Genomic DNA, 17,765 nt, shown 5'->3' with positions numbered 1-17,765 from the left:
CCTAAAATTAAGGTGATCTATTATCTGGTTGGATTCTTGGATATCTTTTCTCACCTTCTTTGCTGGTTGCCATCTCTTGTCTGTTTATTCTTACCTGACCTTGATAAGACTCAGTCCCATTGTTTCTCTGCTGATCAGAATACTCACCCTCCTGCTGGAAACCTTATTATAGCAAAGCTGTTTTACAGCCAGTTTAGACAGTGACCCTGTCTTATCCTACTAGACCAGTGACTGCCTCTCTCAGGAATAATAAGGCCACCTCTATTCCTATGCATATTTCAAAACTGTAAAAAAAGACACAACAAAACGCACAACAGACAAAATGAAAACAACAAACAAAATGCACATTCATATTTGTATGGAATGCATGGTTCCCTTTGGGATGAATATTCCACAGAGGCTGATGGGGAAAATGAGGTTAGTAATTCACTTTCTCAAAGATGCCAGATGTTTGGTAAAATTAAGACCACTTTATATCCCATCTACAGTGGAAAGGGTAAATGGTATTACTGCTGCTATCAGAGGGCAAGTCAGAAATATAATAGGATTCTATGGTGGGGATTATTCACTTATGACTAGTAAGAACTAAGAGTGTTGAATTAGAGAAGTCCTCGTGGGGAAACAGACAGGCTGGGCCCTCTTATACTTGGGAATGGGGAGTTACAGCTCATTTGGATTCTCAGATCTATGGCACTTTTCTTCAGAAAATAAGAGATGCACATATACACGTAAGTTTGTGTAACGTTTTAGGAGGTTCCTGGCCTCTTCTGCATGTCAGAAAAAGGAGCCAGATACTTTGGTCACTAGGCAGCCTTCCTTGTTGAGTCAAGATAGTCTCCCCAACAGAGTGGCCGCTTCTTGCAGAAACAGATCTGGTCTGTCTTCCTCTACACTCCAGCAGATCTCCCTGGGACCCCAAATATCTTGTTGTTCTTTTATTCTTTTTTCCGTTCTAGCCTCCATGTTCCACTTTGCTTTCTCATCTAGCAGCATTCCGGAATTGTCTATGCATCAGCGCTGACAATCACAGGATCTGGTGTCAAGTTGCAGATCAGGAGCTGTGAAGCCAGTTATGCCTGGTGTATTAGGTTTAGTATTTAGATTGGTATGGTAACTTTAAACTACAGAGTTATTTGTCACAACCATGGTGACGTCACCCAGGATCATTCTAATGGAACTTAAAAAAAATCTCAAAATATTACAGGGATTGTGAAATTTGATGAACTGGTGAAATGAGATCTGAGGCTAAAAACAACTTTTAGTCAGGTAGCTCACTTTCCTGATATCCTTCTCTTCCGTTTTAAGCCCACATATGGCCTGGTCCGGGCATATCATGCTCAGTAAGATCTTGATAGAGACATGGTACTGTAACAAGATACTCCAGGGCTCAGTCTGGCTCAAAGTGAGGAAATAAGCCAGGCTAAATCTCAGCAGGTGTAAAATGCCTTCTTCTTGGGGATGGAGGTTGAGGAGGAGCACGTTCTTAGTATAAGAAACACTTTGAGAAAGAGAAGAAAGATCAATCTGCAGCAAGAAGTTGTCAGTGGTTTACGTGTGATTTAAGTGAGACTCATAAGGGTAGTTAGTATCCAGAGAATGAACCCATCCTTGTAGAGGTGCAGTTTTGAAGCTGACTGTGTCATGAGGTAGTATTGATCTTTCTCACGTGTGCCAAAGAGAAATGGTTTCACCTTCAGCTCTGAGATCATGTTGTTCAGCTCTTTCTAGTGCACGGAGTCTTTATCTAATGTCTATGGATGAGCATCAGGGAGGTCTGTGAATGTTTTTGCCAAATTTTGATTGTCTTTATGTATATTGGTTTTCTGTTGGTACTGTAACAAATGACCACAAACCTGTGGCTTACAACAATACAAATTTATAATCTTATGGTTCCGTAAGGACAGATGGCCAACATGGGATCCCACTAGGATAAAACAAACATTGTCAGCAGGCTTACATGCCTTTCTGGAGACTCTAGGGGAGAACTGATCCATTTCCTTGCCTCTTCCCGTTTCCAGAGGCTGCCCACATTGCTTGGCAAGTGACCTCTTCTTCCATTTTCAAAGCAAGAAACATTGCATCTCTCTGAGCATTCTTCCATGTTTTCTTCTAACTGTGACTGAGTTCAAGCTCCTACTCCTCATCTCACAACAGGCCAGTAAATCAAGAGATGAGTTGTTAGGGCAAGAAATAGCGATTTTGTTCAGAAAGCCAGCAGGCTGAGAGGGTGGTGGACTTGTATTCCAAAGAACCATCTTACCCAACTGAGATTCCGACTTCTTGTCTGAAAGGAAGGCAAGGCTGCTGACACGTTTATTTTATCCCAGTGGGAACCATGTTGGCCATCTGTCCTTACAGAACCGTAAGACTATAAATTTGTACCTAGGAGGCATGGTGGTGTGGTTGGTTGTTGCAAACCACTTGGTGCCAGAATTGTTTGTTCTTACAGCTCTCTATGTAGGTCTGATTACAATGTTCCTATAAACCTACAACAGGACAAAGGTTATTCTCTTTTTTCTCTGTGTGTGAATGGAAAAGTGTTAAGCCTTTAAAGGTCAGAGCCTTGAGAATGGGCTACCATGTTATATTTCAGGCTGTGGGCAACATTCTTTCACGAAAGGTGCAGAGCAAGCATGGCTGAACACAGGTGACGGAGCACAAGGTTTAGAGCTAAAGGAAGAGATCCAGTGTGGGGACAGGGTGTTCTCTGTTACCGCTTTGGGCAGGAGAGATGTTCCGATTTTAAGGATTCACGTGATCAGATTGGGTCCACTGAGATAACTCACTGTAATCACTCCATGTCAAGTTCCTTAACTTAATGACTTCTACAAAGTCCCCTTTGCCATGTAAGGTAACAAGGGGAGGAGAGCAAGGAACAAACATACAGACATCTTGGTGGGCAGCTTTATTCTTCTTACTCCTTAGGTTTATTTTTCCAGAGAAAATCTCTAAAGCATTTACGAGAATCTCATATGCTACCCATGACCCAAAAGGTTTAGACTCACTTTCTTAATCTCTTCCTGCCTCCAAGTTTGCTTGTTCTGAATTCCCTCAAGAGAGCCAACTTCAGATAGTGACTTAGCCCATTCTATCCTCTTTCTTTGCATCCTTCTTCCTATTTAGCATCTCCCCCCATCTTTCTATTTTATTCCTCAGTTGTATGGTATCCCACAGCAGAGATCTCACATTTGGTGTCCTGCAAGTGTATCTAATATGGAGATGCAATTGGCTTGTAGACTGTTTTAAAACATTTGTGTTGTCCAGTTGCTAAATCCTGTCCAATTCTTTGTGACCCCACGGACTGCAGCATGCCAGGCTTTCCTGTCCTTCACTATCTCCCGGAGTTTGCTCAAACTCCCATCCATTGAGTTGGTGATGCTGTCCAACCATCTCATCTTCTGTTGCCCTCTTCTCCTCCTGCTTTCAATCTTTCTCAGCATCAGGATCTTTTCCAATGAGTCAGCTCTTCGCATCAGGTAGCCAAAGTATTGGATCTTCAGCTTCAGCACCAGTCTTTCCAATGAATATTCAGGGTTGATTTCCTTTAGGATGGACTGGTTTGATCTCCTTGCTCTCCAAGGGATTCTTAAGAGTCTTCTCCAGCACCACAGTTCAAAAGCATCAATCCTTCAGGATTCAATGTTTAAATATCAGAGGTTTTATGGATTTTTGACATTCTTTTGAAATATGTAAAAATGGGATAACCCAGGGTGTACATTCTTGTAAGGCAGTAATTAGTTGGAATAATTAGGAGCAGCTCTTCATTTTCCCACAATCCCCACTCAGATCTCTATGTATGCTCTTTGCCTGGCTCTTATAGGCCGTTTGATTTAAATGCCTACTTCAATCCTTTTCTTCCCAGCAACTGCTCATCCTTAGGACTCTAGCTGCCTGGAGCTCAGCCCTAATAAGGGGATAGCTGATAAATACCTTAATGCTTCCTTATGAAAGACGATGTGTTTACATTTTACTTTGGATTTTCAGTGCATCTGAGTGGTGGGGCTGCATATTGCCCTACTCTGGCATGGTCCTTAGTATCTGGAGCTTTTTAAAACTAGTAGTTACAGAACTGCATTTAGTTAGAGCAAGAATGAAGCTTTAGTAATCATTTAATACAACCCTCTCATTTCCTAGTTTGACACCCAGCAAGGCTGTAATTTGCTTAAGCCCGGGCTTCCCTTGCAATAGAACCAGGACAAGCACCATCAGCCTGTTTAGAGCAGTTAGGTGATGAATATGCATCAGTTTGATTGATTTTTATAGCTAAAGCCAGTGCCAATTCTGTAAATGCTCAGGTATGACAAAAGGGAATTTATGGTTGTAGGAGAATACTAATGAAGTTGCGGATTTCTTACCCAGCTAAGTAAATTTACTTTTGAGAGTGATAAACTCACTTGTGTTTAAAATATTGTATTAAAATTTATGACAGTATTAAGCCTTTTAATGTCATTAAAGACCTTGCCTGTATAAACAAGAGCTATTCTATAGCAATGTGTTACTACTAATTAAGTTGGTGGTTACATTTGCGAACTGGAGTTCATTAGATCATCTGAAGTCCTCAGTTAGAGGGGGTTGAAGATTGGGGTATTAGCAAGGATAATGGCCTTTGATGGCTTTGACTATTTTTGTAACATTTCAGATAAAAGAGAAAACTTTGTTGCTTTATGGAAGGAGGAAGTTTTGTTGGCAGCAGCTTTTCCTTGGGGGATAAATCCTTTCATCTTTTGTTTTTGAGATAGACAACTTGTGTGTGTTCTAATAGCTACTTGTTTCTTGTTCAAATGTTTTTTTGTAGAAGTAGGCAGAGTCTAAATGGGCTCTGCTAAAAGGAGAAAGAATGAGTAAGGGAATGAGCACCCAGAGTTTTTTAACAGTAAAGAACATAAAATGTGCCTTTTAAGACTGTACTAGAGCAGAGATCTGTGTATTATCAGTGTGCTCTTCTTGTTAGCGTGTTTTTAGAATTTATTTTTCATTTTTTAAAGGGATATGATAGAGATTTTTTAAAAATTAACTTGTCGACAGAATTTTGAGAGTCTGGTACATAGTTGGGTAATCATGGATTCTAAAAATAGCCCTTTTTGCTTATACTGCATAGAATGGCAGTCATGTAGTGAGGGTTCTCCTCAGCCCCTATCCTGCCTCCACCCCATGGATGCAGAAGAACGCTGGTGGAATGGAAATTAAGAAATTCAGGGTCTTAAATACCATATGGTGTCACTTATATATGGAATCTAAAATATGACACAAAGGAACTTATCTGTGAAACCAAAACATACTAATATAGAATACAGACTTGTGGTTGCCAAGGGGGAGGTGAAAGGGGATGGATTGGGAGTTTGGGGTTGTTGTTCACTCGCTAAGTCATGTCCAAGACTTTGCAACCTCATGGACTGTAGCACTCCAGGCTCCTCTGTCCTCTCCCAGAGTTTGCTCAGGTTTATGTCCACTGAGTCAGAGATGTTATCTAACCATCTCATCTTCTGTTGCCCCCTTTTGCCTTCAGTCTTTACCAGCATCAGAATCTTTTCCAATGAGTCAGCTCTTTGCATCAGAAGGCCCGATTACTGGAGCTTCAGCTTCAGCATCAGTCATTCCAATGAATATTCAGGGTTGATTTCCTTTAGGATTGGTTGGCTTGACCTCCTTGCAGTCCAAGGGACTCTCAAGAGTCTTCTCTGACATCACAATTTGAAAGCATCAATTCTTGGCTCTCAGCCTTCTTTATGATCAAACTCTCACATCCATCCATATATGACTACTAGAAAAACCATAGCTTTGACTATATGGACCTTTTTTGGCAAAGTGATGTCTCTGCTTTTTAATATGCTCTCCGGGTTTGTCATAACTTTCCTTCCACAATTTTGGGTTAACAGATGTAAACTATTATACCCCAGATTTCCCCAGCAGCTCAGTGGGTAAAGAATCCACGTGCATCAGAAGACACAAGAGATGCAGATTCAATCCCTGGGCCAGGGAGATCCCCTGGAGGAGGAAACAGCAGCCCACTCCAGTATTTTTGCCTAGAAAACTCCATGGACAGGAGTTGTGGAGTCTAGACTGAGCACATGGCATGCATACATGAAAACTTTTATATAGAATAGATAAACAACAAGGTCCTACTGTATGGCACAGCAAACTATATTCAACATCTTACGATATGATGGAAAAGAATGTGAAGGGAACGTATATATATATATATATATATATATATATATATATATGTATAACTTAATCACTTTGCTGTACAAAAGAAATTAACACAACATTGTAAGTCACCTCTACTTCAAAAACATAAACTTAAAAGAAATGCAGGTTTTACCTCTTGTCTATAAGGTGACCACCCTCTCCCCTAATTCATGTTTCAGTCAGGTGATTTCTAAAGCCCCATTTGCCTCAAGCCTGAAAATTGTCAACACCCCGGATGTTTAAAGGATTAGACATGGAAAGACTTTAGCTTAATAATAAAGCTCTTGCAGCCACAGATAAAAATAATTTATCCTCCCTGCTGTAGACCACGCACAAAAGAATCCCACACCAAATCCTTAGTGTTGATTGAAAAAGAGCCCACACTTGATTATTCTGGAAATGAAACCCTCTTTTCCTTCTTCATTTTATTTTTTTTTTGAAGTATTCTGCCCTTGATCACTCAATAAAATGTTATCATGTTGGCTGGACAATGATTAGGATAAAGATAAAAGGGAAACTCATTTTTCATTAAAAAATAATAAAAGTAAGTGACACATGGTTTTATTAAGAAATACAGTAAATTCCAAGGAAATAAAAATTCCTTATAATTGTATACCATCCAGATATAACCTCTGCTACTGCTGTAGTATACGTTTTAATGTTCTTGCCTTTGTTTTAATTTGGGCATGAAAAAGAATGATGTGTGTGTGTGAAAGGGCCTTCCCAATGCAGCAGAGTTTGAATCTGTTAGAGAAGTAATACTTATTTTAAGCAAACCCCACAGAATAGACTGGAAAGTATTCTGACTATCCAATCTTTATACAGAAACTAATAGAGCAATGGGTTAATTATCACAAGGCTGCTGAGTTCATTTACGGCTAAGTTGAACAAATTTAATTTTCTATAATGAATACCTTAATGTATGATTTTCTATAAGAAACTTATTTTACAGACTTTAGTCTCTTTATGGCCCTATGTTTGAAATAATATTTCTAGGAGATGGAGCAAAAAACTTTGTCCTTAATGTTTCAACACCTTGGGAAACTTCTTGCCCTAACTTGGAATTGATTTAAGAGAGAAATTTCAGTAATGATTATAGGTGACAGTGTGGGTTTAAACTTAAATCTAATTTAGAACGTTGACTAGCTGTTTAAGTAGTCAGTGTTCCTGAGGCCATGGGAATGAAGCTGTTCTTCTTACTCTTCATCTTCCCAATGAGGCAATGGCTACTCCAGTGCCTCTGTTCATATTATCAACAGGATTATTCCTTTTCAGGACTTATGCTAAATATCACACACACACACACACACACATCATATATAATGACACATAGGGCTCCCACCAACCCCTTCTATTTTTCTTTTATCCTGTATCAATACTAGATAAAAACATTTTTGATAGAGTTTATATATTTATATATATATGAAATATATGTGAAATTTCGTCATATATATGAAATCTTAGAGACCCATTTTTGTGTAACTTGTTTGTCCCACTTAATTCTGTATTTTTCTATATCATGAAATATTCTAAAATATTAGCTAGTCTATGGAAAGCTATTCTATGGATATTCCATAGCTGGAAATAGCTATTCTATGGATATACCATCATTGATTTAACTAACTCCAAATTATTTGATATTTTGGTAACTTCTAGGATTTTTATCTGTAGACATTTCTGTAGTAAAAATCATTGAAAAATATTTCTATGTACATCCATTATAGTTTCCTTGGTTTATGCTGCTGTTGCTGCCAAGTTGCTTTAGTCTTGTCCAACTCTGTGCAACCCCATAGCCAGCAGCCCACCTGGCTCCTCTGTCCCTGGAATTAAGGCAAGAACACTGGAGTAGGTTGCTATCTCCTTCTCCAGTGCATGCATGCTAAGTCGCTTCAGTCGTGTCCAACTCTTTGCGACCCAATGGACAGCAGCCCACCTGGCTCCTCCATCCACAGGATTCTCTAGGCAAGAATACTGGAATGGGTTGCCATTTCCTTCTCCTTCCTTGGCTTATACTTAAGGGTAAAAGTTCTCTAGGTTTAGGATTTGAAACGGTTAACCAAACCAAAATTAGAATGTAAAATTTTCAATTATATGATCATGGAAAAAGATAGGAATATAATAGATAATTGATCCCTCTGAGAGAACTTGATAGAAAGTCACATGGCTGGATTTCTTTATATGTTTGAATCGTAGAATAGTGGTCCTGAGTGACACACTTGAGACAGTTGGGTCCAATCCCCTCTCCACACTGTGTGTTCTAGATACTTCTGTCTCACCCACTATTGTTTTAACTAAATCTTTTGGCTGTGCTGTGTCTTTGCTCCCGTGCGCTTTCTCCAGATGCGGTGAGTGGGCGCTACTCTCTTGCTGTGGTGCCTGGGCTTCTAGCTGTGCTGGCTTCTCTTGGTGCAGAGCGTGGGCTCCAGGGCGTGCGGGCTTCAGTAGTTGGAGCACAGGCCTTTAGGTTTCCTGCAGCATGTGGAATCTTCTCAGACCAGGGATTGAACTGGTGTCCCTTGCACTGAAAGGTGGATTTTTAACCACTAGAGCACCAGGGAAGCCCCTCTCATCATTTTCTAGTTAAGACTGTGCAAAGGCCAAGTGCCCTTGGCCCTCACATTCCCAGAAGACGTTTGGAAGTGGTTCGTGGGTGGGGAATTCTTTGTTGTGTGAGGCTGCCCGATGCCTGTCAAGGCAGTGCCTCCAGCTCACAGAATTCAGTGGGGAGCCCAACCTCTATGCGCATCACAAATAACCCTCAGTTTCCTAAATGCTCCCTAGAGGGCCTACCACTGCCTGCTTAAGAAATGCCTGTCTTCATGATTGGTGCTTAAAACCATGTTTTACTGGAGCCTTTACTTATGTGGGCACGTGTTCATAATATAGTTGTACTTGAGGAAAAAGCAATTACATGACAGTAATGTCCCTCTGAAAGTTGAGGCAGAAAACTGAAGAGACTAGGCTGGGGCTTGAGGGGGTTCATGAGAGTGAGCAGAGCTGTCTGTGGAATGGAAGCATCTGCTAGAGCACTCTGCCCCTTGGGCTGAGCACTGCCTGCCCGAGACTGGGTATCTGATCACCCTGTCCTGAGTGAGTGGACATGTGAGATGGTGGAGGCGGGGAGCTTTGTGTCCCACTCATCAGACCAGGGGGTCCTCTCAGCGTGATGAATAATCATGCTTTATTGGGACCTCTGGACCTGCTGGCGCCCCTATCCCAGACTCAGCCTCCTTCCCTCTCCCAGGTCCAACACTGTGAGCCTGTCTCACTGCACGATTATTCTCCAGGCATCAGTGTGTTTTCTGGCTATTTCTGGGCTCTATTCCAGCCCACTCAGCTGAGGTGCCTGTCCCGCCTTTTATTTGGAGTTTCTCAGAGCATCTCCAGGGACTTAGCTCTTCCTTCTTCTGGACCGTGTCCCCTGGGAGGCCCATCCAGAAACACTGGGCCACTCCTGTACCCCCCGAAGTCCCTCACCTGCATCCTTCAGCCACTGGTCTCTTCCCAGGTGGATGATCTGAACCTTCAGGGCAATGTTTCCCATTTGGGGTTGCCCTGGAGTGCTTGTTAATTTCATATTCCCAGTGCATGCCTTGGGAAATCCTGACTCAGTGAGTCTGGGGCCAGGAATCTCTTCTTATTAACAGTGATTGATTCTAGTCTTCAGAGAAGTACAAGATGGGAGATAGGCTTAGGTCCCAGTTCCCAGAGGGCTTGTTCCTGGGGATCAGTCCCGACACCCATGTCGTCTCTGTGGGAGTTCATTGGCCTGGACACGGAGATACATGGGGTAGGGGGAGTGAGTGTACAGATAGCTCTCAACTTAGAGTTCTGTTTCTCATCAGCTATCTCTTTGAACATCATTTTGAACTCTGTCCTTTGGTTTCTTTCTCTTTGGAGTTGGCTGTGCAATATTTGATCTCAGTCCTTCATCATGGAAATTCGATAAAAACCAGTGAGAGACTGTCTTTAATACAGCCTACACCCCACAGGGAAAGGAACTTCTTACTTGGTGGTATTGGAGGTTGTTTTTGTTTCTAATAATATTACTGGAATTTCTTGGCATCTTGTCCGTGTCTGTATATGGAGTGATTGTTTGTATATAATGAATATTGTGCTCAGAGGGGTGTCCTCTTGGGATACACCTTTTGTTTTCAGAGGAGTTTCAGGAAACAGCAGCCATCCAGCCCGCAGACAGTCATCCGGGTATACATTAGCGTATCCTGTGTTGTTTTCTGATACAGAGGCTCATCCAAGGCAGTGGAATATCTTGAGTTTTAAGACGTGACCCGTGGTAGGCACTGTTTAGTTTTCGGGTTCTAATTCTTTATGAAGGACTCTGAAAAGTGTGTCTCATGCTCTGCTTTTACTTTCTGTCCAGATTTTCTAAACGTGTGTTAGAAAGTCACTTGTTCATCTGTAGCAGGTCTCCTCAGCAAAAAATGTGTCTGCTCGTGGGGATAAGAGTCAGCCCCTCCTGCTACAGGTGGAGGAGAGAGGGTGAGTTTTATCCTAATCATTTCACACACTGAGGAATATACCGGAATTGGCAGCCACTCATAGCCCTGGAACTAATCCTTTAATAGCAAACCGGTGAGTGCCTACTATGTACCAAATGCCAAGATTAGCTGTAAACATAAAACATTAAACAAGCCTCATAGAATCCCTGTCCCTTGGAACTTCCCATCCTGAGAAAGAGACAATTAAATAATTAGACAGATACACAGTTAGGGACTGAGATGTGCTACATGGCAGATGTGAGAGACCAGAATACAGTGAGCCCCGTGAAAGGGAGACCTGATCGGCACCTGGTATCTAGAGGTTGCGTGAGTTACTAGGAGAGGAAGAGGAGAGGGAAGAGTGTTGCGGACATGGGCAGCACATATGATGGCCTGAGGTGGAGAGAAGCGTGGAGGAGGAGATCGGCATGAGTCAGGTTTGAAGAAGTGTATGGATGCCACTCCTTCAGGATGTCACAGGGTGTTTGAAATATTTGATCTGTAAGTGTGCAGAAAGTTAGCGACAAGGTTGCCATGTGGGCATTGGTTTGGAGAAGGTGGAGGAGAAGTAGTAAGAGCAGGAAGGTGGCCCAGGAGGCAGATGATGGTGACGTGGCCTGGGTAGTGGCGGGGGGAGCAGAGAGGTCTGATGTAAACGTGATTTGGGGCGAGAAACTGAAGGACTTGGGGTTGGCTTGGCCTTTGGACTTGAGGGAGAGGAGAGCGTCAGATGACTCTCAGGTGTCTTCCACCAGCGATTTGGATAGATGAGGAAGCTTTTTTACTGAGATAGGGAACATTTTTGTCTGCTAATTTAATTACAGAAAGTTGATATAAGTCTAACATGCTATGCTAAAATACTGCTTCTTCACAAATTATCACATTTCGGGTTTGACATTATCCATCAGCCAAGAAAAACATCTTAATGCTTGGTTCACTTAGCTGTTTTGAATTTCAGTCTGCCTGCCAGGAGATGGTCACTGCAGGATGACCCTGCAGGCTGACTCAGCACAGGCTTTAGGGTCCTAGGAGTGAGGGAACATCAACAGATTGTAGACAAGTTGCACTTCCACAGGCTGGCCACAGTTTTGTAGTCACACAGCCCAGGAAAATACCCTTTTAAAATCAGCACGCAGCTGTTTTATGTTCCTCCAGAAGGTGTTTTGACTTGTATCATAGCAGTGGTCATCGTGGTGGCGATGGCGGTGTTGGTGGTGGTGATGGTGTAGTGGTGATGGGGCTATTGGGGTTGGGGGCGATGGGGACTGGGGGCATCAGTGCTGAGAGCCATATCAGACTCTGAAGAGTCCAGACTGCAGTTTCCCACTCCCTGGGGCTGGACTAGAGGGCAGGGCTGTGTTGGAGCTGGCAGGATTGTACCTGCTTCAAGCACTTCCTTTAAAGGTCTTAAGAAAAAGGGAATTTGAGATACCTAGCTTCTGTTCCGGTTCTTCTCTTTTCGTTGTTAAATATCTCTAGTGAGACGCTTCCATTTCTGTTTCCTCATCTGCCGTGACCTTTATCTCTTCTGATCCACTGGCCTCTTTATTTCTCCGCCTTCATTTTCATTATCTCTGGATGACTTGGAGATTTCCTGGCAGCGTGAGCTTGGGCAGTCCTCCTGCACACCCTGTCCTCGCTGCCTTGCTTGCTCTTTCTCAGTAATATTCAGCATCTGGTGCGTCACAGATCCCTGGTTTACTTCTTTAGGTTCTCTGCTTCTGTGAGCATGTAAGTTGCATTGACACAGAAACTTGTTAATTCACTGCTTTATTCCCAACACCTGCAGTAGTAATACTTGCCATAATTTGGTGTTTAATAATTGTTTAGTGAATGGAAAAATTATTTAATTGCCTTATCTGTGTCCTGTTGGGTCACATAGCTCTAATAATGCTAAACTCTTGTGGTTACTGGGAGGATTAGATGAAATAATATAAGTACAGTGCCTGGTATTTCCCTGAAATTGTTAGGCTTTTCACTCCTTTTGTAATTTGTTGCAGTATAGCTGATTTACAGTGTTGTGTTTAATGTCTCCTGTATAGCATTGCTGTTGTTCAGCCGCTCAGCCATGTCCAAATCTTTGCGAACCCATCGATACCAGGTTTCCCTATCCTTCACCAACTCCTGGAGTTTGCTCAAACTTATGTCCATTGAGTCAGTGATGCCATCCAACCATCTCATCCTCTGTTGTCCCCTTCTCCCCCTGCCCTCAATCTTTCCCAGCATCAGGGTCTTTTCCAATGAGTCAGTTCTGTGCATCAGGTGGCCAAAGTATTGGAGTTTCAGCTTCAGCTTCAGTCCTTCCAATGAATATTCAGGGTTGATTTTCTTCAAGATTGACTAATTTGATATCCTTGCAGTCCAAAGGACTCTCAAGAGTCTTCTCCAACACCACAGTTCAAAAGCATCAATTCTTCAGTGCTCAGCCTTCCCTATGGTCCAACTGTAACATCTACATGACTACTGGAAAAACCATAGATTTGACTATAAGGACCTTTGTCAGCAAAGTGATGTCTCTGCTTTTTAATAGGCTGTCTAGGTTTGTCATGGTATTTCTTCCAAGGAACAAGCATCTTTTAATTTTGTGGCTGCAGTCACCATTTGCAGTGATTTTGGAGCCCAAGAAAATAAAGTCTGACACTGTGTCCGTTGTTTCCCCATCTATTTGCCATGAAGTGATGGGACTGGATGCCATGTTCTTAGTTTTCTGAATATTGAGTTTTAAGCCAACTTTTTTCCTCTCCTCTTTGACTTTCATCAAGAGGCTCTTTATTTCCTCTTCGCTTTCTGCCATAAAGGTAGTGTCATCTGCATATCTGAAGTTATTGATATTTCTCCTGGCAATCTTGATTCCATCTTATGCTTCATCCAGTCCAGCATTTTGTATAATGTACTCTGCATATAAGTTAAATAAGCCAGGTAACAATATTAAGCCTTGATGTACTCCTTTCCCAATTTTGAACCAGTCCATTATTCCATGTCTGGTTCTAATTGTTGCTTCTTGACCCGCATACAGATTTCTCAGGAGGTAGGAGAGGTGGTCTGGTATTCCCATCTGTTTAAGAGTTTCCCACACTTTGGTGTGATCCACACAGTGAAAGGATTTAGCTTAGTCAATGAAGCAGAAATAGATGTTGTTCTGGAATTCTCTGCAGATGTTGGCAATTTGATCTCTGGTTCCTCTGCTTTTCTAAATGCAGCTTGTACATCTTGAATTTCTCAGTTCACATACTGTTTAAGCCTACCTTGGAGAATTTTGAGCATTACTTTGCTAGTCTGTGAGATCAGTATAATTGTGCAATAGTTTGAACATTCTTTAGCATTGCCCTTCTTTGGGATTGGAATGAAAACTGACCTTTTCCAGTCCTGTGGCCACTACTGAGTTTTCCAAATTTGCTGGCATATTGAGTGGAACACTTCCACAGCAACATCTTTTAAGATTTGAAACAGCTCAACTGGAATTCCATCACCTCCACTAGCTTTGTTCATAGTAATGCTTCCTAAGGCCCATTGACTTCACATTCCAAGATGTCTGATCTAGGTGAGTGATCACACCATTGTGGTTATCCAAAATGTTAAGGTCTTTTTTGTATAGTTCTGTGTATTCTTGCAACCTCTTCTTAATATCTTCTGCTTCTGTTAGGTCCATACCATTTATATCCTTTATTGTACCCATCTTTGCATGAATTGTTCCCTTGATATCTCTGATATTCTTGAAGAGATCGCTAGTCTTTCTCATTCTATTGTTTTCTTCTATTTTTTGCATTGTTCACTTAAGAAGGCTTTCTTTTCTTCTTGCTATTCTTTGGAACTCTGCATTCAGATGTATGTATCTTTCCTTTTCTCCTTTGTCTTTTGCGTCTCATTGTTTTCTCAGCTGTTTGTAAGGCCCCCTCAGACAACCATTTTTCCTTTTCGCATTTCTTTTTCTTGGGGATGGTTTTGATCATTGTTTCCTGTTCAGTGTTCCGAACCTCCTTCCATAGTTCTTTAGGTCCTCTATCAGATCTAATCCCTTGAATCTGTTTGTCACTTCTACTGTATAATCATAAGGGGTTTGATTTAGGTCATACCTGAATGGTCTAGTCGTTTTCCCTACTTTCTTCAATTTAAGTCTGAATTTGGCAATAAGCAGTTCATGATCTGAGCCACATTCAGCTCCTGGTCTTGTTTTTGCTGACTGTATAGAGCTTCTCCATCTTTGGCTGCAAAGAATATAATCAGTCTGAATGGTATTGACCATCTGGTAGAGTCATCTCTCGTGTTGTTGCAGTAGGGATTTTGCTATGACCAGTACGGACTATGCTGTACAGCATAGAGAGTGGGATACACATATAGAAACACTGTTTTCTATATTCTTTTCCCTTGTGGTTTATCACAGGTTATTGAACACAGTTCCCCATGTTAAACAGTAGAACCTTGTTGTTTATCCATCCTATATATATTAGTTTGCATCTACTAATCCCAAATTTCCAATCCCTCTCTCCCCACCCCCACCCCTGACAACTACAGGTCTTTTCTCTATATCTATGATGTTTTTTCTGTTTTGTAGATGTGTTCGTTTCTCTCATATTTTAAATTCCACGTAAAGAGTTATCATATTGTATTTGTCTTTTTGACTTACTTTACTAATCTCTAGGTCCATCCACATTGCTGCAAATGACATTATTTCATTCTTTTAAATTCCTCTTTTAAAGGAGTATTATTCCTGTAAGACTTCTTGATACTCTTTTTTCTTGTATCCTCTTTTTTCTTCACTGTTTAAATTGTTGTCCTTGTTGGCTTCTTATCTCCTTAGTGATCCTTCTGTATTTTGTTCATGGTTCTTCCTTCTGTGCCCTAGCTGCCAGACAGCTGCCTAGTGGCCCTGAATAAGTATGACTCAGCTTTTATCTCTTTCAGCTTATTTACTCACGAAGCTTCAATTATTATTTTTAATTATGCCATTTCATTATTATAATTTATAATTCTGTTGTGTTTTTTACATTTGATCAAACAGTGCATGTGTTACATTTAATACACCTACCAGTTGCTATAAATATTTTTCCTGAACTGTCCTTCACATCCTGAATTATCCTGTGACATACCTGATATCATCTTCACTTGACAGATGAGGAAACTGAGAGTGAGAGAGGTTAATACCTTGCCCATGAGTACCCACACCAAGTTTAAGTGGTAGATCCAGAAGTCATTCTCGGGTCTGGATCTTTCTGTTTCTTCCTCCCTTTATCCATGCATAAGCATGTAGTGAGTGTGTGCCATGTGCCAGCAGCGTGCTAGGCTCTGGCCACACCATGAGAAGCTGATGCACAGCCTGGGACCACCATGCCTCACTGCTACCACTGCCCTTGCTCTCCAGAACACACTGTCAAGTGCCCTGTGCTGGGTGAGCCCTGCCCAGGTACTCTCACTTCCCTATTTCATCCTTACTTCAAGCTTCAACTGTCTAAGTAAAAATTCACGAATTGCCTTTGTTCATGCAAGCCACCCACTCTCCCCTCCAAAATGACCTATTTTTCTATCTTATTACCCCATCTCTTTCATTCAGCACTTTCAATATACATCCAAGACCTCTTGGTGGTGTTCTCCTTGAAAATATTTCTTTCATCTGTCTCTCCCTCCCCATCTCCTCTCCACCATTCTAATATCAGCTCCCATGTCCTCATTTCTTGATTTATGAAAGCCTCGAGGCTGGGTTCTAATTAGTTTTATTCTCTTCTTCAGAATCCACTAGACTCTAAGTTTCCTAAAGGCCTAGAGGGCTGTTCCTTGAGTCTCATTTCCAGAGCACTGTCCAAGTCACGCAAGAGACATTCAGATGACTACTAAAGCATCTTTGATGTTTAGATCACAGTTCTCAAACCTGATCGGGGGTTTGTCTGGAGATGACAAGTAGCTTTCTTGGAAGGTTATGAGAAGGTATTACATGTAGCTGTTGTCTGCATCTCAATAATATATACTGTATATTTTAAACCAACTCTTATTTCTGCTTTCTTCCATTAATGTTTGCTCCCATGTAATTTTTTCCCCATCTGCTGGCATCAGAGCAGACATTCATGGCTGAGAACTGATAAATACTCCTTCCGTTAGAGAACACAACTCTTCCATTTCTTTCTGGTGGTGCTGCCATTACTCCATAGAAACACAGTTTGAGAACCACTTTAGGTTACAGAGAGGTTATAAGCTATTCAGAATTTTAGATATTCTTGGATAAGCCAGCTTCATGCCTGTCCCCAAGAGGGTTTCTCCCATTTTGCAGGAAAAAGCTACTGTGTATTTTCTGAAGCCTTGGAGTCACTGTTTGTGTCTTAGGCAACTGACGGGCAGAGGATTGGTGTGCCAGCGTTTTCTTCCTCACTTTCTTGTCTCACCTGGTCCATCTCTCCATGGATTCATAGTTGGGACCCTTAATCTTGTCTCATACCCAGGAGGGATATTTGTGCAGACATGGTCAACATCAGTGTGACCATCAAATTCTGTTTTACCATCTCCTCCTTTTTCTCGTTAGAAGTAAATTGTTTGCACAGTTAGCAATACTCATGGAGTGAAAAAAATTTTTGTTCTTAAGAATATTTTGAAGATGTTAGACTTGTGGTATTTCTAAATGTGCATCATTACTTTCAGAAATCATTCATCTAGATGACCATTCAGAGGACATATATGCTTTCTTCAGAACTCAAACCAAAGCTGAATAGTAATTGTAAATAATTCTGTCCTAAAATAAATCCTTTTGTAAATGACAACGCTGACTATGGCTTTTATTCCTTAAGATAGCAGGCCTTTTAATAAGGATAATAACTATAATTAAATATATGTATTATATAATAGCATGCAAACTGCTGCAGAAAATCTTTAATGTTATGTAATAGATGCCATTGGACCATAGCACTTGATGAATCATGTTTCGGAGCTAAACATCTGCCAGTAGTGGAGTTTTGTTGTTTGTTTTTAAACTTAAAAACATTTATTCGGAGTAGATTTGCCTTAAAGTCTTTTTTCTTCAGTTGGAAACTGAAGTGCAAAACCTGGCTTTACTGTGTTACACAGCAATTGCTATAGCATTTATTTTGTTGAGTA

General features: G+C 41.3%; 1 protein-coding gene across 13 annotated transcripts in view; it reads left to right on the top strand.

Annotated features, from left to right (window-relative positions):
• FAM13C (family with sequence similarity 13 member C) overlaps positions 1 to 17,765 on the top strand; it is a 136,315-nt gene that overhangs the window by 61,074 nt on the left and 57,476 nt on the right. The window lies entirely within an intron of this gene.

This window comes from Ovis canadensis, chromosome 25 (assembly GCF_042477335.2).
Source record: "Ovis canadensis isolate MfBH-ARS-UI-01 breed Bighorn chromosome 25, ARS-UI_OviCan_v2, whole genome shotgun sequence".
NCBI classification, from domain to species: domain Eukaryota; kingdom Metazoa; phylum Chordata; class Mammalia; order Artiodactyla; family Bovidae; genus Ovis; species Ovis canadensis.
The sequence above is the reverse complement of the archived record's forward strand: the minus strand, read 5'-3'. Positions and strand labels throughout refer to the sequence as shown.